Source organism: Oncorhynchus keta, chromosome 30 (genome assembly GCF_023373465.1).
Source record: "Oncorhynchus keta strain PuntledgeMale-10-30-2019 chromosome 30, Oket_V2, whole genome shotgun sequence".
Taxonomy (NCBI): domain Eukaryota; kingdom Metazoa; phylum Chordata; class Actinopteri; order Salmoniformes; family Salmonidae; genus Oncorhynchus; species Oncorhynchus keta.
The window spans coordinates 11,443,647-11,468,426 of record NC_068450.1 but is presented as its reverse complement, the minus strand read 5'-3'; the positions used below and the strand labels follow the sequence as shown (position 1 = coordinate 11,468,426).

At 45.7% G+C, this 24,780-nt stretch overlaps 1 protein-coding gene and 1 long non-coding RNA gene across 56 annotated transcripts in view; both read left to right on the top strand.

The window, feature by feature from the left end:
• The window catches only part of LOC118373942 (glucocorticoid receptor), a 73,998-nt gene that overhangs the window by 29,016 nt on the left and 20,202 nt on the right, over nt 1–24,780 (top strand). The window lies entirely within an intron of this gene.
• On the top strand, nt 20,557–24,228 carry LOC127913893 (uncharacterized). Of its 6 annotated transcripts, none has more exons than XR_008087125.1 (3): nt 20,557–21,159; nt 22,912–23,005; nt 23,933–24,228. It is a non-coding gene; the product is annotated as an uncharacterized LOC127913893 (long non-coding RNA). The 6 variants fall into 6 exon arrangements; XR_008087123.1 differs by having other exon boundaries at nt 20,557–21,252; XR_008087124.1 differs by having other exon boundaries at nt 20,557–21,252; nt 23,653–24,228.

Here is a 24,780-nt window from a genome sequence, read left to right as displayed (position 1 = left end):
TAATTAACCTGATTAGGGCGTCCACCCACGGTGCTCAGAATAATTAACCTGATTAGGGCGGCCACCCACGGTGTTCAGAATAATTAACCTGATTAGGGCGTCCACCCACCGTGTTCAGAATAATTAACCTGATTAGGGCGTCCACCCCACGGTGTTCAGAATAATTAACCTGATTAGGGCGTCCACCCACCGTGTTCAGAATAATTAACCTGATTAGGGCGTCCACCCCACGGTGTTCAGAATAATTAACCTGATTAGGGCGTCCACCCCACGGTGTTCAGAATAATTAACCTGATTAGGGCGTCCACCCACGGTGCTCAGAATAATTAACCTGATTAGGGCGGCCACCCACGGTGTTCAGAATAATTAACCTGATTAGGGCGTCCACCCACCGTGTTCAGAATAATTAACCTGATTAGGGCGTCCACCCCACGGTGTTCAGAATAATTAACCTGATTAGGGCGTCCACCCCACGGTGTTCAGAATAATTAACCTGATTAGGGCGTCCACCCACGGTGCTCAGAATAATTAACCTGATTAGGGCGGCCACCCACGGTGTTCAGAATAATTAACCTGATTAGGGCGTCCACCCACGGTGCTCAGAATAATTAACCTGATTAGGGCGGCCACCCACGGTGTTCAGAATAATTAACCTGATTAGGGCGTCCACCCCACGGTGTTCAGAATAATTAACCTGATTAGGGCGTCCAACCACCGTGTTCAGAATAATTAACCTGATTAGGGCGCCCACCCCACAGTGTTCAGAATAATTAACCTGATTAGGGCGTCCACCCACCATGTTCAGAATAATTAACCTGATTAGGGCGTCCACCCCACGGTGCTCAGAATAATTAACCTGATTAGGGCGTCCACCCCGCAGTGTTCAGAATAATTAACCTGATTAGGGTGTCCACCCCACGGTGTTCAGAATAATTAACCTGATTAGGGCGTCCACCCCACGGTGTTCAGAATAATTAACCTGATTAGGGTGTCCACCCCACGGTGTTCAGAATAATTAACCTGATTAGGGCGTCCACCCTAAAGTGTTCAGAATGACAGAAATCACATTTAGGTTGTGGTTGTTCATCAAAGCAAAACGTGCTACTCGAGGATGCAATGGCGTGCGTCCTCACCGAATTCCCATGTTAGAATAACTGCTACATTTACTTTTCCTCAGCCAACAATGACCAGAATCATTTCTAACCTATGTCAATCTAATATCCCCCATAGCAGAATAGTTCACCTATTTTTGTTGGTCAGCATGTCGTTCTGTGCGAGAAAGAAATAGCATATTCAAAACAGACCTTGGGACATGTGGTACGATTGTGGGACGATAGATCCCAAATTCATACAACCAGTAGTAGGCCTAGGCTACATTAAAAATAAACTTGCAACAGATCAGAATGTTTTGGCTTAAAATGTTGATAAACGATTATCTCTTCACATTATATGCGCACGAGGCAGTACGCTGCACACACGTTCGTTCCATAATGCAACTAGCAGGAAAACACTGTTTTCAAAAGAGCCCCGCAGATGCAGAGTGGGCTTCATGTTACAGAGATGAACATATCTGTTGTAAATTTAAGAGGGGAGATCTAAGGATGCAACAACTAGCATTGGTTGCCAATGTGAGTAGTATTGTGCTTTTGGCTACTGGACAATAAAAGAAAGTTGATTTGAAAACGAATAGAACATGAGAGAAATAGGCTACTGATCCAAGTTGTGCATTCTAAGAGCATGTCGAGTCATATGGGTTTTTTTTTTCAAGTCAAGTAAAAAAAAAAAAAATCAATATCTGCAATGACTTGTTTATCTCCAAATCTTTGTCTATTTATTGAATCTACCAGACAGGCCTTTTCATTATCTTGTCTACAACACATTTTAATGAAGTCATTGAAAAACAGGGATCTTGTAGCAGCCATAAGGGCATAAGACCAGCAGAAGACAAAGCAGGTTCACGTGCTCAGTGTAGACTTATTTACAGGTTTTGGCGCCAAATCATACAAAACATACAAGTACATTGACATTGACAAGTACAATATACACACAGGCAATAGCCCATGTCAAATAGCCTCTGTATCTGGCTTAACCTGTTCCATCTGAGCAGACACAGCCTTCCCTTGAGTAACCAAATGGAATCTATCTAACAGGAGTTCAACGGGTACATATACTGTAAGCACTTGGCTCCTCCCCAATTGGCAATTACAACTAATAAACTGGTTCTACAATGCAAAAGGAAATTTCCACATCCATTCTTACATTGAACACAGCTGTCTTAATCAGACTTAATGATTATTAGCCATGGAACATCTATTTTCCATTGTTTAACGTACTGACTCCAAAGCGTGGCTCGCAGGCCACATGGGCTGGTTTAGATGTTTCTGGGGTGCAGTACTATTACAGAGACCATAGAGATTAAAATAGAGGACTCATCTTTTGTATTTGTGCTATTTTAAAGCGTCTGTGACTGCCTGCTGCCCATGCTATCTTAGTTTTGAAGTAGTCAAATTTCTTCATCACGATTGGCTGATCCCACCTGATGAACCGGTCACCAGGAGGGATCAGCCAATGAAGTCCCACCCAGTTGACTACATTTTAAAATGGTGGAAGCCCTCAATAGTCCTCAATGGTGCTGTTATTTCTCTACCCCCCCCCACCGAAATAACATCTTCTAAACACGTGTATGAGACCAATATCATTTGATTTGAGTTTGTTATACAAGCTTTTGGCCACTAGAGGACTCTATCATTCTCTGTGCATAGACACACAGAACGCCGACATAACCTGGGAAAATATGAACAAAGGAAACCATACATTTGAATTAAATAAACAGTATGTTCTTGCGAACGTTCATGTGCACAATAAGCATGGCGCCCACTCAGAGGGTAAGAAATGGTCCATGGAAATGCACTGTAATAAAACACGAAACAGAAATGTCTTTGTGTTCTAATAACAGGAACGGGGATGGAATGGATGAAACACTGTATTACTGTAGAATTAGATGGAATATAGATTTCCCACATGCATTTTAAACGTGTGAAGGCAACAGCAAACGTTTTCAACAAGAGAACAAAGCGCTCTCCACTGTCTATAGAGTTTGAAGGGCGCAAGTGGAGAGATGCACCTATGGTGGGTCTTCACCACAGTAGGCTCATTTAAATTTGAACAACCAATTTCAAGTGCAAGCTTCATAAGTAAATGATCAATTTCAAGACATTTTTATATACCAAAAGACCAGTAGGCCAAGTCTAGCAATTGTTGCTTGATAGCCAATTGCCCGGTGAACTTGCAAAGGAAACAGTTCATATTCTTGACCACACAAATGTTTTCATATTTATTGTCCAATGTTTTCATGTTTATTGTCCAATTTTTTCATGTTTATTGTCCAATGTTTTCATGTTTATTGTCCAATTTTTTCATATTTATTGTCCAATGTTTGCATATTTATTCATAGAAATCCTCTCTTCCTACAATATGACGTTTGCGCTGCACCCGATCCTATAGCTGTACAGCAAATCAGCAATATGTTTGCTAGCTCACCCGACCTCTGTTAATTGACAGTTTGATAGTCCAATCAGTGTGCTTTTCACAAGTCAATCTGTGGCACGTTTTTTTTGCAAGGGAGATTTTGCTACTGTCTCTGGCTGTTGAGAGAGTAATCCACGGAGAATCTGTGCCACAAAATGAGTGACAAAGCATTTGAAACCATTTCAAGTCATCAGTTTCAAGTCAAAGTTGAGACCCGAGTCTTGAGGCTTCAAGTCAAGTCTCAAGTTACAAACTTTTCTGTCGAGGCTCAAGTCATCAAATTTATGACTTGAGTCCAAGTCATGTGACTCGAGTCCACATCTCTGGCATATGGAAGTATATAAAATAATTTCCTGCACGTTTGGTTAGATTTTAGCTAGGCTACTTTGAAGCAAGGCAAGACATGCCTCATAATATAAAGTAAAACTTTCAGGTTTCAAACAATTAAGTATATGTTTGTTTTCAAAATGCATAGTGGTGTGTACAGTGCTGAAGCCTGCCTTCTGTTGCCTAAATGCACTTGAATGGTGAATGGGAAGCGCGCTTCAATTACCAGTTGAGAAATAAAAATAGTAGCTATTTTTAATCGTGGCCATCAAAACTGTTTTCAACACGCGATTGCATTTAGAATTGTTATGCAGTGATTGGGTTTATAAAAGCACATTTTCACTAAAGCATATATATTGGCCAAAAGCTTTCTAAAGGAAGTCCTGAGATCAAGCTACACGCGACAGAAACAGGATATATTGCTATGGGTGATTCTAACTCAGGCAAGGCTACTTATTAATTTTCAGGCCTACGGGTCCTGTATTGGTTATTATTGCTTTGCTAGGTCTGCTGGCAACACCACAGTCGTGGCTTTGATTCCAACATGGGCCATATATACTGGACGTCTGAGTGTGTACAGTGTCTTTGGAAGGTATTCAGACCCCTTGACTTTTTCCACATTTTGTTACGTTAGTCTTATTCTAAAATTGATTTTCTTGTCAATCTACACACAATACCCTATAATGACAAAGCACATTTTGTTTTGCAAATTTATTACAAATAAAAAAAACTGAATTATGACATTTACATAAGTATTCAGACTATTTACTCAGTACTGTAATCACCTTTGACAGTGATTACAGCCACAAGTATTTTTGGGTACGATGCTACAAGCTTGGCACATCTGTATTTGGGGACTTTCTCACATTCTTCTCTGCAGATCCTCTCAAGCTCTGTCAGGTTGGATGGGGAGCGTCGCTGCACAGCTATTTTCAGGTCTCTCCAGAGATGTTAGATCGGGTTCAAGTCCGGGCTCTGGCTGGGCCACTCAAGGACATTCAGAGACTTCTTCATTGTCTTGGCTGTGTGCTTAGGGTCGTTGTCCTGTTCGAAGGTGAACCTTTGCCCCAGTCTGAAGTCCTGAGCGCTCTGGAGCAGGTTTTCATCAAGGATCTCTCTGTACTCTTTCCCTCGATCCTGGCTAGTCTCCCGTCCCTGCTGCTAAAAAACATTCCCACAGCACGATGTTGCCATCACCAAGCTTCACCATAGGGATGGTGCCAGGTTTCCTTCAGATGTGACGTGACGCTTGTCATTCAGGCCAAATAATTAAGAGATTCTTGTTTCTCATGCTCTGAGAGAGTCTTTAGGTGCCTTTTGGCAAACTCCATGCGGGCTGTCATGTGCCTTTTACTAAGGAGTGGCTTCTGTCTGGCCACTCTACCATAAAGGCCTGATTGGTGGAGTGCTGCAGAGATGGTTGTCCTTCTAGAAGGTTCTCCCACCTCTACAGAGCAACTCTGGAGCTCTGTCAGAGAGACCATCGGGTTCTTGGTCACCTCCCTGACCAAGGCCCTTCTCCCCTGATTGCTCAGTTTCGCCGGGCGGCCAACTCTAGGAAGAGTCTTGGTGGTTCCAAACATTTTCCATTTCAGAATGATGGAGGCCACTGTGTTCTTGGACCTTCAATGCTGCAGAAATGTTTTAGTACCCTTCCCCAGATCTTTGCCTCGACACAATACTGTCTCGGAGCTCTACGGACATCCCTTTGTCCTCATTTCTTGGTTTTTGCTCTGACATCCACAGTCAACTGTGGGACCTTATATAGACAGGTGTGTGCCTTTCCAAATCATGTCCAATCAATTGAATTTACCACAGATCGACTCCAATCAAGTTGTAGAAACATCTCAAGGATGATCAATGGAAACAGGATGCACCTGAGCTCAATTTCAAGTCTCATAGCAAAGGATATTAATACTAATGTAAATAAGGTATTTCTGTTTTTAATTTTTAATACATTTGCAAACATTTCTAGAAAACTGTTTTCACTTTGTCATTACGGGGTACTGTGTGTAGATTGCGATTTTTAGATTTATTTAATCCATTTTAGAATAAGGGCTGTAACATCACAAAATGTGGGAAAAGTCAAGGGGTCTGAATACTTTCCGAAGGAACTGTATGTATGAGTCACTTCAGATAATATATGATAAATGGTTGTATCATTAATATAAATTATACAGAACAGTATTACTCAGGCAGGCCTAGAAGGTCCTGTATTGTTGGCCCTCAGGCCTAGAAGGTCCTGTATTGTTGGCCCTCAGGCCTAGAAGGTCCTGTATTGTTGGCCCTCAGGCCTATAAGGTCCTGTATTGTTGGCCCCCGGGCCTATAAGGTCCTGTATTGTTGGCCCCCGGGCCTGATAAGGTCCTGTATTGTTGGCCCCCGGGCCTATAAGGTCCTGTATTGTTGGCCCCCGGGCCTATAAGGTCCTATATTGTTGGCTCTCAGGCCTATAAGGTCCTGTATTGTTGGCCCCCGGGCCTATAAGGTCCTGTATTGTTGGCTCTCAGGCCTAGAAGTTCCTGTATTGTTGGCCCTCAGGCCTATTAGGTCCTGTATTGTTGGCCCTCAGGCCTAGAAGGTACTGTATTGTTTGCCCCCAGGCCTATAAGGTGCTGTATTGTTGGCCCCCAGGCCTAGAATGTCCCGTATTGTTGGCCCCCAGGCCTAGAAGGTCCTGTATTGTTGGCCCTCAGGCCTAGAAGGTCCTGTATTGTTGGCCCTCAGGCCTATAAGGTGCTGTATTGTTGGCCCTCAGGCCTAGAAGGTGCTGTATTGTTGGCCCCCAGGCCTAGAATGTCCCGTATTGTTGGCCCCCAGGCCTAGAATGTCCTGTATTGTTGGCCCTCAGGCCTAGAATGTCCTGTATTGTTGGCCCTCAGGCCTAGAAGGTCCTGTATTGTTGGCCCCCAGGCCTAGAAGGTCCTGTATTGTTGGCCCCCAGGCCTAGAAGGTCCTGTATTGTTGGCCCTCAGGCCTAGAATGTCCTGTATTGTTGGCCCCCGGGCCTAGAATGTCCTGTATTGTTGGCCCCCGGGCCTAGAATGTCCTGTATTGTTGGCCCCCGGGCCTAGAATGTCCTGTATTGTTGGCCCCCGGGCCTAGAATGTCCTGTATTGTTGGCCCCCGGGCCTAGAATGTCCTGTATTGTTAGCGCCCAGGCCTAGAATGTCCTGTATTGTTAGCGCCCTGGCCTAGAATGTCCTGTATTGTTGGCCCCCAGGCCTATAAGAGATGTGTCCCAAACGGCACCCTATTCCCTTATTTTGTGCACTACATTTGGTCCTGTATTACCGGTACTGTCCTCAGGCCTGTAAGGTCCTGTATTACCGGTATTTGTCCTCAGGCCTGTAAGGTCCTGTATTATCGGTATTGTGTGTGTAGCATGTAGCATGCGCTGTAGTATGCATCAGACCACTGCTCTGAGCTGGTGAATACATCAGGTCCTGTATTGGTTATTATTGCTTTGCTAGGTCTGCTGGCAACACCACAGTCGTGGCTTTGATTCCAACATGGGCCATATATACTGGACGTCTGAGTGTGTACAGTGTCTTTGGAAGGTATTCAGACCCCTTGACTTTTTCCACATTTTGTTACGTTAGTCTTATTCTAAAATTGATTTTCTTGTCAATCTACACACAATACCCTATAATGACAAAGCACATTTTGTTTTGCAAATTTATTACAAATAAAAAAAACTGAATTATGACATTTACATAAGTATTCAGACTATTTACTCAGTACTGTAATCACCTTTGACAGTGATTACAGCCACAAGTATTTTTGGGTACGATGCTACAAGCTTGGCACATCTGTATTTGGGGACTTTCTCACATTCTTCTCTGCAGATCCTCTCAAGCTCTGTCAGGTTGGATGGGGAGCGTCGCTGCACAGCTATTTTCAGGTCTCTCCAGAGATGTTAGATCGGGTTCAAGTCCGGGCTCTGGCTGGGCCACTCAAGGACATTCAGAGACTTCTTCATTGTCTTGGCTGTGTGCTTAGGGTCGTTGTCCTGTTCGAAGGTGAACCTTTGCCCCAGTCTGAAGTCCTGAGCGCTCTGGAGCAGGTTTTCATCAAGGATCTCTCTGTACTCTTTCCCTCGATCCTGGCTAGTCTCCCCGTCCCTGCTGCTAAAAAACATTCCCACAGCACGATGTTGCCATCACCAAGCTTCACCATAGGGATGGTGCCAGGTTTCCTTCAGATGTGACGTGACGCTTGTCATTCAGGCCAAATAATTAAGAGATTCTTGTTTCTCATGCTCTGAGAGAGTCTTTAGGTGCCTTTTGGCAAACTCCATGCGGGCTGTCATGTGCCTTTTACTAAGGAGTGGCTTCTGTCTGGCCACTCTACCATAAAGGCCTGATTGGTGGAGTGCTGCAGAGATGGTTGTCCTTCTAGAAGGTTCTCCCACCTCTACAGAGCAACTCTGGAGCTCTGTCAGAGAGACCATCGGGTTCTTGGTCACCTCCTGACCAAGGCCCTTCTCCCCTGATTGCTCAGTTTCGCCGGGCGGCCAACTCTAGGAAGAGTCTTGGTGGTTCCAAACATTTTCCATTTCAGAATGATGGAGGCCACTGTGTTCTTGGACCTTCAATGCTGCAGAAATGTTTTAGTACCCTTCCCCAGATCTTTGCCTCGACACAATACTGTCTCGGAGCTCTACGGACATCCCTTTGTCCTCATTTCTTGGTTTTTGCTCTGACATCCACAGTCAACTGTGGGACCTTATATAGACAGGTGTGTGCCTTTCCAAATCATGTCCAATCAATTGAATTTACCACAGATCGACTCCAATCAAGTTGTAGAAACATCTCAAGGATGATCAATGGAAACAGGAAACATTCTCTCTCCCTCCCTCATTCTCTCTCTCTCCCTCATTCTCTCTCCCTCCCTCCCTCTCACGCTCATTCTCTCTCCCTCCCTCATTCTCCCTCCCTCCCTCTCACGCTCATTCTCTCTCCCTCCCTCATTCTCTCTCCCTCCCTCTCATGCTCATTCCCTCTCCCTCCCTCATTCTCTCTCTCCCTCCCTCATTCTCTCTCCCTCCCTCTCACGCTCATTCTCTCTCCCTCCCTCATTCTCTCCCTCCCTCTCACCCTCATTCTCTCTCCCTCCCTCATTCTCTCTCCTTCCCTCTCCCTCCCTCCCTCTCACGCTCATTCTCTCTCTCTCCCTCCCTCATTCTCTCTCTCTCCCTCTCTCTCCCTCCCTCCCTCTCACGCTCATTTTCTCTCCCTCCCTCATTCTCTCTCTCTCCCTCTCGTTCTCTCTGTGAAGTTGTACAGCTATATCCTAGGGATTCTACTGGTATGAACTGTAAAAAAGCTAAATGTTTTTTTATGGTTTTGAATGTACAGCAAACGATATCTTATCCATCAGCTTTCTATAAGAATTGGCTGGTGAGGGACACTAATCATCAATTTCCATATATAGGCTACATATCATTACTGTTGTCATGATACAATATTTGATTTTACATAAGATTATAATTAATTACGTTTACATTTGAGTCATGGGGCGGCAGCGTAGCCTAGTGGCTAGAGCGTTGGCCTAGTAACCGGAAGGTTGCGAGTTCAAACCCCCGAGCTGACAAGGTACAAATCTGTCGTTCTGCCCCTGAACAGGCAGTTAACCCACTGTTCCCAGGCCGTCATTGAAAATAAGAATGTGTTCTTAACTGACTTGCCTGGTTAAATAAAGGTCAAATTAAAATGTAAAAATAAAAACATTTAGCAGACACTCTTATACAGAGAAACCCACAGGAAAAATACAGGGGATGAAATGCCTGTCATTCGAATTGTTTTCACGTTATTGAAGACGACATGTTTGAGTGTGTGTGTGTGTGTGTGTGTGTGTGTGCGTGTGTGCGTGTGTGTGTGTGTGTGTTTTTCATGTTGATTTTGTCATTTCTAATGCAGGGACTTAGCTAAAAGGAAGAAGCTAGTGTGGTTTGGTTTTGGCTTTTCGTTGAGTCGGCAGAATTCGGGAGGATCTGTAAGTTTGAGGAATGTGATCCTCTTGCTTCATCCAGCAGTGGTATGCAGTCTGCACTGACTGAACCCTAGCTAGAGCTACAGTTAGGCCTTAGCTACACACACACACACACACACACACACACACACACACACACACACACACACACACACACACACACACACACACACACCAGCTAAAACGACAGTCAGTTAGCCTAACAGCGCAGTAGTCCTAGCCTAGATTCATAAAGCGTTTCAGAGCAGGAGTCTGATCTAGAATCAGGTCCCACCTGCTTGTCCATGTAATCTAATTTATTCTGATCTAAAAGGGAAAAACTGATCCTTGATCAGCACACCCACTGGGCCCAGTTCCAGGTTCAGTAGTCCTTCTAACGCGTACACTCATTGAACTCTCTAGCTCTAATGTGAAGACTGAGATCCAGGGAGAGAGAGAGAGAGAGAGGGAGAGAATGATTGTCTGTGTGTTTGTAGAGGGGTTAGGCTCTAAGTCTTCATCCCTCTGATGTTTTATCTAAAACCACAGCGTTGATGCTTTAACACACACACACACACAAACCACACACACACACACACACACACACACACACACACACACACACACACACACACACACACACACACACACACACACACACACACACTTCTACTGTAGGTGAAATTAGTTTGAATGTCACGTGTACAAGTACAGTAAAATGTCTTGCAGCTCTAAACCCAACAATGCAGTAATCAATGTAGCACTAAAAATAACAAGGTAGAACAAAAACACACTGAGAAATAGATATAAGAAGAACATGAGAATGTAAGAATCTATAGACAGGATCTGTTCAGTACCAAATGTGCAGGGATACCGGAATGATTATTTAACGAGGCAAGTCAGTTAAGAAACAAATTCTTATTTACAATATCAGCCTAGGAACAGTGGGTTTAACTGCCTTGTTCAGGGGGCAGCACAAAATGTGTTTTACCTTGTCAGCTCGGGGATTAGATCTAGAAACCTTTTGGTTACTGGCCCAAAGTCCTAACCACTAGGTTTGTTTACAAGCACACAATGACGAGCGACCCGGCACATTCAGTCAGTCGCTGTTGTGCAACATGCTCTAGGTGATCTAATTACAGTATGGATTTCACACCTGAATGTTTGCCATCTAGATATCATACAACTAGTAAATTAACTGTCTAAGATGCACTAAATGCTCTGCAGTTTTGCATTTGTTTTGCTAATTTAGTAGCTAGTTAGCTATCTAGCATAGTGCCTAGCTTCTTACAAAATCGAGCTTTTGCTTGGTAAGAGCAGAGAATCCCAACCTGGATCAGGAACCTTTGCTGGCTAATATTTGTTTTGTGCAGCAAACTGGAGTAGCGTTTTGTTTTGTTCGTGGAGCAAACTAGGAGTAGCGTTTTGTTCGTGCAGCAAACTGGAGTAGCATTTTGTTTTGTTCGTGCAGCAAACTGAGTAGCATTTTGTTTTATTCGTGCAGCAAACTGGGAGTAGCGTTTTGTTTTGTACATGCAGCAAACTGGGAGTAGCATTTTGTTTTGTTCGTGCAGCAAACTGGGAGTAGTATTTTGTTTTGTTTGTGCAGCAAACTGGGAGTAGCATTTTGTTTTGTGCAGAAAACTGGGAATAGCTTTTTGTTTTGTTCGTGCAGCAAACTGGGAGTAGCGTTTTGTTTCGTGCAGCAAACTGGGAGTAGCATTTTGTTTTGTGCAGAAAACTGGGAATAGCTTTTTGTTTTGTTCGTGCAGCAAACTGGGAGTAGCGTTTTGTTTCGTGCAGCAAACTGGGAATAGCTTTTTGTTTTGTTCATGCAGCAAACTGGGAGTAATGTTTTGTGCAGCTAACTGGGAGTAGCATTTTGTTTTGTGCAGCTAACTGGGAGTAGCATTTTGTTTTGTGCAGCAAACTGGGAAGAGCGTTTTGTTTTGTACATGCAGCAAACTGGGAAGAGCGTTTTGTTTTGTACATGCAGCAAACTGGGAGTAGCATTTTGTTCGTGCAGCAAACTGGGAGTAGCATTGTTTTTTGTACATGCAGCAAACTGGGAGTAGCATTTTGTTCGTGCAGCAAACTGGGAGTAGCATTGTGTTTTGTACATGCAGCAAACTGGGAGTAGCATTTTGTTTTGTGCAGCTAACTGGGAGTAGCATTTTGTTTTGTGCAGCTAACTGGGAGTAGCATTTTGTTTTGTTCGTGCAGCAAACTAGGAGTAGCGTTTTGTTTTGTGTAGCAAACTGGGGGTAGCATTTTGGAGTTACTTGTAATAGTTTTGTTCAGAAACTGTACAAAATGTTTGCATGTGGTCAATAGCATTTAGTTAGCATTCTCCATGTGATTTTAGATGTACTTAGCATTGCTAACCTTTTGGATTACAGAGTATCAGTGGGGTTTGAAAATGGAGCCCCTTGTGTTCACTGTCGGTTTTACCGAGTATCCCGGTATGGCACAAGGTATGACCATCTGGATACTGCTCAAGCCTAAATAGAGGTAGATATGTTTAGAGGTAAGGTGACTAGGCATCAGGATATACTGTATGATAAAAAAGAGTAGCAGCAACGTTGAAATATTATTGGAATCTGTGTGGGTAGCTGGACCGGTAGGATGACTGACAGTGAAGGTGAACAGGTGGCCACGGGTCATGTGACAGAGGAATGGATGAGACTGAGGCAGGTATTCCTTTAACCATAAAGTGGTATATTTACTGGGTAGTTTGTCTGTGCTGCATCACAAAGGAAACAGAGTAACATGTATCAAATTCAAATCATAACAATCATTCTCATTATTAACAGAATGAGGTCATTCAGAAATAATGTTCCATAGGAATTCAATATGAAGCAGAATGGAGTCATATAGGATCATAACCATTCATCGTAATCATGAGCATGATAATGCAAATAAATCAATCATTTATTCAATCTATATTCTACATCAATTTGATATCAAAATGTATCAATTCAGCAAATAATTACGTTTCATATTTCATCCTTCCAGGTTAGTCTTCATATGAACATGTCATTTCATTGCATTTTAACCATATATCAATGGCATAATTGGCCTGTGATGATCTGTAGGGCCGTGATCATTGTCCATTGACGCACCACAATAGGTTTGAAGCGTGCAGCTCCAAGCCACGCTACATGGTAATAACTCTAAACAATAACTGATGACCCGCTCTCCCGATCGCAACAGATAGTTCAGATGAAAGGTATCCGATTTGGTGGACTTAACGTGGATTCATGGATGTACAGCATGTTTGGATTAGACGGCGTTGAGAAAGCCAGGTCGGGGCGATTTCCTCCTTTCAATGAGTTGAGATCTGTCTGACATTTCCACCTGACCTAATTAAAGCTCCCCTGGCCCAGCTTACCAAGTGGCCATGAATTAAAAGACGATTCCACCAACTCCATGGGCCTTTTCTACAAGTGGATATGATTGTGTGTGTGTTTGTGTAGAGTCAGTATAAATGTGTGTGTGTGCATGTTATGTGTGTGAGTATGTGTTGGGGTGTCAGTGTGCGTGAGTGCATAGTGCATATAGATGTGTGGATGTGCATATAGAGAGAGATGTGCATTATAGAGAGTGCAAAAATAAGAGTAAACTCAGATTGTCCGTGTAGCCATTTTGTTAGCTATTTAGCAGTCTTATTGGCTTGGGAGTAGAAGCTGCTCAGGAGCCTGTTGGTGTCAGACTTAATGGACTGGTATGGCTTGGGAGTAGAAGCTGCTCTGTTGGTGTCAGACTTAATGGACTGTTATGGCTTGGGAGTAGAAGCTGCTCTGTTGGTGTCAGACTTAATGGACTGGTATGGCTTGGGAGTAGAAGCTGCTCAGGAGTCTGTTGGTGTCAGACTTAATGGACTGGTATGGCTTGGTAGTAGAAGCTGCTCTGTTGGTGTCAGACGTAATGGACTGGTATGGCTTGGGAGTAGAAGCTGCTCTGTTGGTGTCAGACTTAATGGACTGGTATGGCTTGGGAGTAGAAGCTGCTCAGGAGTCTGTTGGTGTCAGACTTAATGGACTGGTATGGCTTGGGAGTAGAAGCTGCTCAGGAGTCTGTTGGTGTCAGACTTAATGGACTGTTATGGCTTGGGAGTAGAAGCTGCTCAGGAGCCTGTTGGTGTCAGACTTAATGGACTGTTACTGGAGCTCACTAGCTGTTGTTGGGTGGACCGGACCTCACTAGTTGTTGTTGGGCGGACCGGACCTCGCTAGCTGTTGTTGGGCGGACCTAGCTGTTGTTGGGGGCCTCACTAGTTGTTGTTGGGCGGACCGGGCCTCACTAGCTGTTGTTGGGCGGACCGGACCTCGCTAGCTGTTGTTGGGCGGACCGGACCTCACTAGTTGTTGTTGGGCGGACCGGACCTCGCTAGCTGTTGTTGGGCGGACCGGGCCTCACTAGCTGTTGTTGGGCGGACCGGGCCTCACTAGTTGTTGTTGGGCGGACTGGACTTCACTAGCTGTTGTTGGGCGGACCGGACCTCACTAGCTGTTGTTGGGCGGACCGGACCTCACTAGTTGTTGTTGGGCGGACCGGGCCTCACTAGTTGTTGTTGGGCGGACCAGACCTCGCTAGCTGTTGTTGGGCGGACCAGACCTCACTAGTTGTTGTTGGGCGGACCGGACTTCACTAGTTGTTGTTGGGCGGACCAGACCTCACTAGCTGTTGTTGGGCGGACCGGACCTCACTAGCTGTTGTTGGGCGGACCGGACCTCACTAGCTGTTGTTGGGCGGACCGGACCTCACTAGTTGTTGTTGGGCGGACCGGACCTCACTAGTTGTTGTTGGGCGGACCAGACCTCGCTAGCTGTTGTTGGGCGGACCGGACCTCACTAGTTGTTGTTGGGCGGACCGGACTTCACTAGTTGTTGTTGGGCGGACCAGACCTCGCTAGCTGTTGTTGGGCGGACCAGACCTCACTAGCTGTTGTTGGGCGGACCGGACCTCACTAGTTGTTGTTGGGCGGACCAGACCTCACTAGTTGTTGTTGGGCGGACCGGACCTCACTAGTTGTTGTTGGGCGGACCAGACCTCACTAGTTGTTGTTGGGCGGACCAGACCTCACTAGTTGTTGTTGGGCGGACCAGACCTCACTAGTTGTTGTTGGGCGGACCAGACCTCACTAGTTGTTGTTGGGCGGACCGGACCTCACTAGTTGTTGTTGGGCGGACCAGACCTCACTAGTTGTTGTTGGGCGGACCAGACCTCACTAGTTGTTGTTGGGCGGACCAGACCTCACTAGCTGTTGTTGGGCGGACCGGACCTCACTAGTTGTTGTTGGGCGGACCGGACCTCACTAGCTGTTGTTGGGCGGACCGGACCTCACTAGCTGTTGTTGGGCGGACCAGACCTCACTAGTTGTTGTTGGGCGGACCGGACCTCACTAGTTGTTGTTGGGCGGACCGGACCTCACTAGCTGTTGTTGGGCGGACCGGACTTCACTAGCTGTTGTTGGGCGGACCGGACCTCACTAGTCGCAGGATTTCATCTGGAGAGAAAGGGGTCAAGGAGTGGGGTAGTTCTGTGTGAGTGGGACCAGCGGACTCAATAGGCTGAGTGAATGAGGAGCGGATGTCATCCATTTCTTTTCAAAGTGGTTGACAGTCATCCACAGAGAGGGAGGATGGAGGGGGCGGAAGATTAAGGAGCAGGTGGAAAAGAGTTTCCTAGGGTTAGAGGAAGATGCTTGAAATTTAGAGTGATAGAAAGTAACTTTAGCAGCTCATACAAATGAAGATAAGGTATGGAGGAGGGAGAAAGGGTATGATAGGTTCTCTGGAAGTTTAGTTTTCCTCCCTTTTTGCTCAGCTGCCTGCAGCCCTGTTCTGTAAGCTCGCAATGAGTCATTCAGCCACGGAGCAGGAAGCAAGGGCCAATCCGGGCAGAGAAGAAAGGTGACAGTGCGAGTCATAGGGTGTGGAAAGAGAGGAGAGTAGCGTCAAAGAGGCAGAATCAGGAGAAAGGAGGGAGATGGATTTAGCAGAAGAGAGAGATGATAGGATAGAAGGAGAGCGTAGTGGGAGAGAGAGCGAAGATTGCAACGGTGCATGACCATCTGCGTAGAAGCTGACTCGGTAGGGTTGGAGGAGAGGGAGACAGAAAAGGCAAGAAAGTAGTGATCAGAGACCTGGAGGGGAGTTGCAGTGTGATTAGTAGGAGAACAGCCTCTAGTAAAAGATAAGGTCAAGCATATTGTCTGCCTTGTGAGTGGGAGGGGACTGGGAAAGTGGGAGGGGACTGGGAAAGGGTGAGGTCAAAAGAAACAAGGAGGAGAAAGAAAGAGTTAATCGACTGCAGAGGTTGAAGTCTCCCAGTACGAAGAGCATTGAGCCGTCGTCAGGAAATGAACTTATCAAGGTGTCAAGCTCATTGAGCTCTAAGAGCACCTGGTTGGCGAAAGATGACAATGTTAAGCTTTAGTGGATAAGTGACAGCATGGAATTCAAATGAGGACCTAGACAGGTGAGAGAGGGAGAAAAGAGAAAATCTCCACTTAGGATGAGTAGCCGTGTGCCACCATCGTGATGAGTGAAAACAGAGCAGGTGGAGTAGCCGTGTTCTCTGGGGTGACCCATGTCTCCGTCAGGGTCAGAAAAGTATATTGACTGAAGGGCAACATAAGGCTGAGATGAACTCTGCGTTCTTAACTGCAGATCGGCAGTTCCAAACGCTGCTGGAGACCAGGAAATCCATATGGGTAGTCTGCGCATGGTTCACTAAATTAGAAAGGTTGCAGCCAATGGGTGGGGAGTGTCTGTAGGGAGTAGGCTTTACTGAGTAAACATAGTAAACACTGTATATAGTTTCATTACAATTTGCCTAATACTTTTTACTTGGTGCTGGTAGTTTGAAAGAGTTTGACTTCCTCTGTCGTCTTCTCTGAAGAGCTTCCTGTAGCCTTGAAGCTCTGCTCTGAGCAGCATTTGGTTTCACAGAGGAAATTCTGTCTCACCACTTTGTCATGCAACCCTGATTGATGTTGTCCTGCCAACCCGGAAAAACACATTTCATATTTCTGTCCTCTCATCGTCTTGTGTTCCAAAAGGCACACTGTTTACTGCACAGTGCACTACTTTTGACCAGGACCCATATAGCACCCTACTGTCTGTATATTCCCTATATAGTATACAACCTAATAGGGGTCTGTAGTGCACTATATAAGGAATAGGATGCCATTTGGAACACAGCCAATGAGAAGCCAGAAATATGAAATGTTTGGTGCCATTTCGGGCGTAGCCAAGGTCAAGCCCACAGTATGGTGTCAGTCAGCCCAGCCCAGTATAAGTCGGTTCACTTCAGCTCATCAGTGTGTAAAGGGTAGTAGTGTCCCACTGTCAGAACCACAGCAGCTCTGAGCAGGATCATGATGGCTCTGTTGTTGTTGGGACTGGCAGCAGCAGAGTCCAGGTCATCTGCTCATCCAGGTTATTTATACTGCTGACTGGTTATTTATACTGCTGACTGGTTATTTATACTGCTGACTGGTTATTTATACTGCTGACTGGTTATTTATACTGCTGACTGGTTATTTATACTGCTGACTGGTTATTTATACTGCTGACTGGTTATTTATATTGCTGGACTGGTTATTTATACTGCTGACTGGTTATTTATACTGCTGGACTGGTTATTTATACTGCTGACTGGTTATTTATACTGCTGACTGGTTATTTATACTGCCGAGTGTTGCTGTACTGGTTATTTGTACTGCCGAGTGTTGCTGGACTGGTTATTTATACTGCTGGACAGGTTATTTATACTGCTGGACTGGTTATTTATACTGCTGACTGGTTATTTATACTGCTGGACTGGTTATTTATACTGCTGACTGGTTATTTATACTACTGGACTGGTTATTTATACTGCTGACTGGTTAGTTATACTGCCGAGTGTTGCTGGACTGGTTATTTATACTGATGACTGGTTATTTATACTGCTGACGGGTTATTTATACTGCTGGACTGGTTCTTTATACTGCAGAGTGTTGCTGGACTGGTTATTTAAACTGCCGAGTGTTGCTGGACTGGTTATTTATACTGCCAAGTGTTGCTGGACTGGTTATTTAAACTGCCGAGTGTTGCTGGACTGGTTATTTATACTGCCATGTGTTGCTGGACTGGTTATTTAAACTGCCGAGTGTTGCTGGACTGGTTATTTATACTGCCAAGTGTTGCTGGACTGGTTATTTATACTGCCGAGTGTTGCTGGACTGGTTATTTATACTGCCCTGTGTTGCTGGACTGGTTATTTAAACTGCCGAGTGTTGCTGGACTGGTTATTTATACTCCCAAGTGTTCTGGACTGGTTATTTAAACTGCTGAGTGCTGCTGGATTGGTTATTTATACTGCCGAGTGTTGCTGGATTGGTTATTTATACTGCTGAGTGTTGCTGGTCTGATTAGGTATACTTCTGGGTGTTGCTGGACTGGTTATTTATACTGCCAAGTGTTGCTGGACTGGTTATTTAAACTGCCAAGTGTTGCTGGACTGGTTATTTAAACTGCCAAGTGTTGCTGGAGTGGTTATTTATACTGCTGAGTGTTGCTGGACTGGTTATTTATACTGCTGGACTGGTTATTTATACTGCCAAGTGTTGCTGGACTGGTTATTTATACTGCTGGACTGGTTATTTATACTGCCAAGTGTTGCTGGACTGGTTATTTATACTGCTGGACTGGTTATTTATACTGCAGAGTGTTGCTGGAGTGGTTATTTATACTGCCGAGTGTTGCTGGACTGGTTAGTTATACTGCCGAGTGTTCCTGGACTGGTTATTTATACTGCTGGACTGGTTATTTATACTGCTGACTGGTTATTTATACTGCTGGACTGGTTATTTATACTGTTGACTGGTTATTTATACTGCTGGACTGGTTATTTATACTGCTGACTGGTTATTTATACTGCTGACTGGTTATTTATACTGCTGGACTGGTTATTTATACTGCTGGACTGGTTATTTATACTGCTGGACTGGTTATTTATACTGCTGGACTGGTTATTTAAACTGCCAAGTGTTGCTGGATTGGTTATTTATACTGCCAAGTGTTGCTGGACTGGTTATTTATACTGCTGGACTGGTTATTTATACTGTTGACTGGTTATTTATACTGCTGGACTGGTTATTTATACTGCTGACTGGTTATTTATACTGCTGACTGGTTATTTATACTGCTGGACTGGTTATTTATACTGCTGGACTGGTTATTTATACTGCTGGACTGGTTATTTATACTGCTGGACTGGTTATTTAAACTGCCAAGTGTTGCTGGATTGGTTATTTATACTGCCGAGTGTTGCTGGTCTGGTTATTTATACTGCTGAGTGTTGCTGGACTGGTTATTTATACTGCTGAGTGTTGCTGGACTGGTTATTTATACTGCTGAGTGTTGCTGGACTGGTTATTTATACTGCTGAGTGTTGCTGGACTGGTTGACTGAAGTCACTCCTTTGATCCATATACCGAACTGACTCGACTCCCTTGGCTGAGTGTTTTCAGCCTGCATCTTAAATGGCACCCGATTCCTCCACATAGTGCCTTTACTGGTCAAACATGGTGCAGCAGGTGCACTATATATGATATGGAAAGGAGACAGACAGGTTTGTTGGCCTGCTCGGTGCATAGAAGTAGTAGTAGGCCTGCTTAGTAGTGGTGGTAGTAGTAGTAATAGTAGTAGTAGTACTAGGCCTGCTTAGTAGTAGTAGTAGTAGTAGTAGGCCTGCTTAGTAGTCGTAGTCGTAGTAGTAGTAGTAGTTGTAGTACTAGGCCTGCTTAGTAGTAGTGTTATGCTCTGTGAGTGCTGCTCTGTCTAAGCAGCTTAGACGAAGGCCTAATGGCCCCCTATATTTCTCCATACAGTCCCCCAATAGAGTGTCATTTGAGAAGCAGCCGGTGTCTCCTAAAAGTCTCAGATCAGATGAAGGTAGACCAGATGTTTGTGTTGTGGCAGACAGATGAGGTTTGCTGCTGCGGCGTAGTGCTCTGAGTCAGTGATGCTCTGTCTCAGTGCAGTGGGCGTAGGCGCAGAGGAAGTAGCTGCACATTACTGCAGCAACGAACAGCTCCACCTAGTGGTGTGTTTGGGAAAGGGCACCTCAAACAGCTAGGACATGGTCAGACAGAATTTTTTTTTTTTTTGACTAAGCAAGTCGGTTAAGAACAAATTCTTATTTACAATGACAGCCTACCGGGAAACAGTGGGTTTACGACCTTGTTCAGGGGCAGAATGACAGATTTTTTTTTTACGTTGTCAGCTCAGGGATTCGATCCCGCAACCTTTCGCACTAACCACTAGGCTACCTGCCACCTCAACATGTTAAGAAACCTTCAGAATCAGATTATATAGAACAGACCGGCCTCTCTGACATGTAGCGAAAGGGATCATGGCAGCTCTATTCATGACATATCAAACTGATACAATTCCGTATTTGTGTATCTTTATTTAACAAGGCAAGTCAGTTAAGAACAAATTCTTACTTTCAATGACGGCCTAGTAACAGGGGGTGCCATGTTCAGGGGCAGAATGACAGATTTTCACATTGTCAGCTCAGGGATTCAATCTTGCAACCTTTCAGTTACTAGTCCAACGCTCTAACCACTAGGCTACCCTGCCTCTAACCACTAGGCTACCCTGCCTCTAACCACTAGGCTACCTGCCTCTAACCACTAGGCTACCCTGTCTCTAACCACTAGGCTACCCTGTCTCTAACCACTAGGCTACCTGCCTCTAACCACTAGGCTACCCTGCCTCTAACCACTAGGCTACCTGCCTCTAACCACTAGGCTACCCTGCCTCTAACCACTAGGCTACCTGCCTCTAACCACTAGGCTACCCTGCCTCTAACCACTAGGCTACCCTGCCTCTAACCACTAGGCTACCTGCCTCTAACCACTAGGCTACCTGCCTCTAACCACTAGGCTACCCTGCCTCTAACCACTAGGCTACCCTGCCTCTAACCACTAGGCTACCTGCCTCTAACCACTAGGCTACCTGCCTCTAACCACTAGGCTACCTGCCTCTAACCACTAGGCTACCCTGCCTCTAACCACTAGGCTACCTGCCTCTAACCACTAGGCTACCTGCCTCTAACCACTAGGCTACCTGCCCGCTCTAATGCTTTGGATAGAATTCAAACAACTGTGATTCTAGGAACTGTTATGCACCAATCAAAGAGCGGTTGTCATGACACCCTTTCTGTTTGGCGATCCAACCACAGGTCTTTAGATGGCGTGGAGGCCATAGAGGAGATTGTTGAACCACAGGTCTTTAGATGGCGTGGAGAACCATAGAGGAGATTGTTGAACCACAGGTCTTTAGATGGCGTGGAGGCCATAGAGGAGATTGTTGAACCACAGGTCTTTAGATGGCGTGGAGAACCATAGAGGAGATTGTTGAACCACAGGTCTTTAGATGGCGTGGAGGCCATAGAGGAGATTGTTGAACCACAGGTCTTTAGATGGCGTGGAGGCCATAGAGGAGATTGTTGAACCACAGGTCTTTAGATGGCGTGGAGGCCATAGAGGAGATTGTTGAACCACAGGTCTTTAGATGGCGTGGAGGCCATGGAGGAGATTGTTGAACCACAGGTCTTTAGATGGCGTGGAGGCCATAGAGGAGATTGTTGAACCACAGGTATTTAGATGGCGTGGAGGCCATAGAGGAGATTGTTGAACCACAGGTCTTTAGATGGCGTGGAGGCCATAGAGGAGATTGTTGAACCACAGGTCTTTAGATGGCGTGGAGGCCATAGAGGAGATTGTTGAACCACAGGTCTTTAGATGGCGTGGAGGCCATAGAGGAGATTGTTGAACCACAGGTCTTTAGATGGCGTGGAGGCCATAGAGGAGATTGTTGAACCACAGGTCTTTAGATGGCGTGGAGGCCATAGAGGAGATTGTTGAACCACAGGTCTTTAGATGGCGTGGAGGCCATAGAGGAGATTGTTGAACCACAGGTCTTCAGATGGCATGGAGACCATAGAGGAGATTGTTGAACCACAGGTCTTTAGATGGCGTGGAGGCCATAGAGGAGATTGTTGAACCACAGGTCTTTAGATGGCGTGGAGGCCATAGAGGAGACTGTTGAACCACAGGTCTTCAGATGGCGTGGAGAACCATAGAGGAGATTCTTGAACCACAGGTCTTTAGATGGCGTGGAGGCCATAGAGGAGATTGTTGAACCACAGGTCTTTAGATGGCGTGGAGGCCATAGAGGAGACTGTTGAACCACAGGTCTTTAGATGGCGTGGAGACCATAGAGGAGATTGTTGAACCACAGGTCTTCAGATGGCGTGGAGGCCATAGAGGAGATTGTTGAACCACAGGTCTTTAGATGGCGTGGAGGCCATAGAGGAGATTGTTGAACCACAGGTCTTTAGATGGCGTGGAGGCCATAGAGGAGATTGTTGAACCACAGGTCTTCAGATGGCGTGGAGACCATAGAGGAGATTGTTGAACCACAGGTCTTTAGATGGCGTGGAGGCCATAGAGGAGATTGTTGAACCACAGGTCTTTAGATGGCGTGGAGGCCATAGAGGAGATTGTTGAACCACAGGTCTTTAGATGGCGTGGAGGCCATAGAGGAGATTGTTGAACCACAGGTCTTTAGATGGCGTGGAGGCCATAGAGGAGATTGTTGAACCACAGGTCTTTAGATGGCGTGGAGGCCATAGAGGAGATTGTTGAACCACAGGTCTTTAGATGGCGTGGAGGCCATAGAGGAGATTGTTGAACCACAGGTCTTTAGATGGCGTGGAGAACCATAGAGGAGATTGTTGAACCACAGGTCTTTAGATGGCGTGGAGGCCATAGAGGAGATTGTTGAACCACAGGTCTTTAGATGGCGTGGAGGCCATAGAGGAGATTGTTGAACCACAGGTCTTTAGATGGCGTGGAGGCCATAGAGGAGATTGTTGAACCACAGGTCTTTAGATGGCGTGGAGGCCATAGAGGAGATTGTTGAACCACAGGTCTTTAGATGGCGTGGAGAACCATAGAGGAGATTGTTGAACCACAGGTCTTTAGATGGCGTGGAGACCATAGAGGAGATTGTTGAACCACAGGTCTTTAGATGGCGTGGAGAACCATAGAGGAGATTGTTGAACCACAGGTCTTTAGATGGCGTGGAGAACCATAGAGGAGATTGTTGAACCACAGGTCTTTAGATGGCGTGGAGGCCATAGAGGAGATTGTTGAACCACAGGTCTTTAGATGGCGTGGAGGCCATAGAGGAGATTGTTGAACCACAGGTCTTTAGATGGCGTGGAGGCCATAGAGGAGATTGTTGAACCACAGGTCTTTAGATGGCGTGGAGGCCATAGAGGAGATTGTTGAACCACAGGTCTTTAGATGGCGTGGAGGCCATAGAGGAGATTGTTGAACCACAGGTCTTTAGATGGCGTGGAGGCCATAGAGGAGATTGTTGAACCACAGGTCTTTAGATGGCGTGGAGGCCATAGAGGAGATTGTTGAACCACAGGTCTTTAGATGGCGTGGAGGCCATAGAGGAGATTGTTGAACCACATGTCTTCAGATGGCGTGTTAGATGCCATAGAGGAGATTGTTGAACCACAGGTCTTCAGATGGCGTGGAGGCCATAGAGGAGATTGTTGAACCACAGGTCTTCAGATGGCGTGGAGGCCATAGAGGAGATTGTTGAACCACAGGTCTTTAGATGGCGTGGAGGCCATAGAGGAGATTGTTGAACCACAGGTCTTCAGATGGCGTGGAGGCCATAGAGGAGATTGTTGAACCACAGGTCTTTAGATGGCGTGGAGGCCATAGAGGAGATTGTTGAACCACAGGTCTTTAGATGGCGTGGAGAACCATAGAGGAGATTGTTGAACCACAGGTCTTTAGATGGCGTGGAGGCCATAGAGGAGATTGTTGAACCACATGTCTTCAGATGGCGTGTTAGATGCCATAGAGGAGATTGTTGAACCACAGGTCTTCAGATGGCGTGGAGGCCATAGAGGAGATTGTTGAACCACAGGTCTTCAGATGGCGTGGAGGCCATAGAGGAGATTGTTGAACCACAGGTCTTTAGATGGCGTGGAGGCCATAGAGGAGATTGTTGAACCACAGGTCTTTAGATGGCGTGGAGAACCATAGAGGAGATTGTTGAACCACAGGTCTTTAGATGGCGTGGAGAACCATAGAGGAGATTGTTGAACCACAGGTCTTTAGATGGCGTAGAGGCCATAGAGGAGATTGTTGAACCACAGGTCTTTAGATGGCGTGGAGGCCATAGAGGAGATTGTTGAACCACAGGTCTTTAGATGGCGTGGAGAACCATAGAGGAGATTGTTGAACCACAGGTCTTTAGATGGCGTGGAGAACCATAGAGGAAATTGTTGAACCACAGGTCTTTAGATGGCGTGGAGGCCATAGAGGAGATTGTTGAACCACAGGTCTTTAGATGGCGTGGAGAACCATAGAGGAGATTGTTGAACCACAGGTCTTTAGATGGCGTGGAGACCATAGAGGAGATTGTTGAACCACAGGTCTTTAGATGGCGTGGAGGCCATAGAGGAGATTGTTGAACCACAGGTCTTTAGATGGCGTGGAGGCCATAGAGGAGATTGTTGAACCACAGGTCTTTAGATGGCGTGGAGGCGATAGAGGAGATTGTTGAACCACAGGTCTTTAGATGGCGTGGAGGCCATAGAGGAAATTGTTGAACCACAGGTCTTTAGATGGCGTGGAGGCCATAGAGGAGATTGTTGAACCACAGGTCTTTAGATGGCGTGGAGGCCATAGAGGAGATTGTTGAACCACGGGTCTTCAGATGGCGTGGAGGCCATAGAGGAGATTGTTGAACCACAGGTCTTTAGATGGCGTGGAGAACCATAGAGGAGATTGTTGAACCACAGTTAGATGTTTATTCTTTGGATCTTGAAGGATAAGTGGGACATTTAGGACATTTAGGAAAA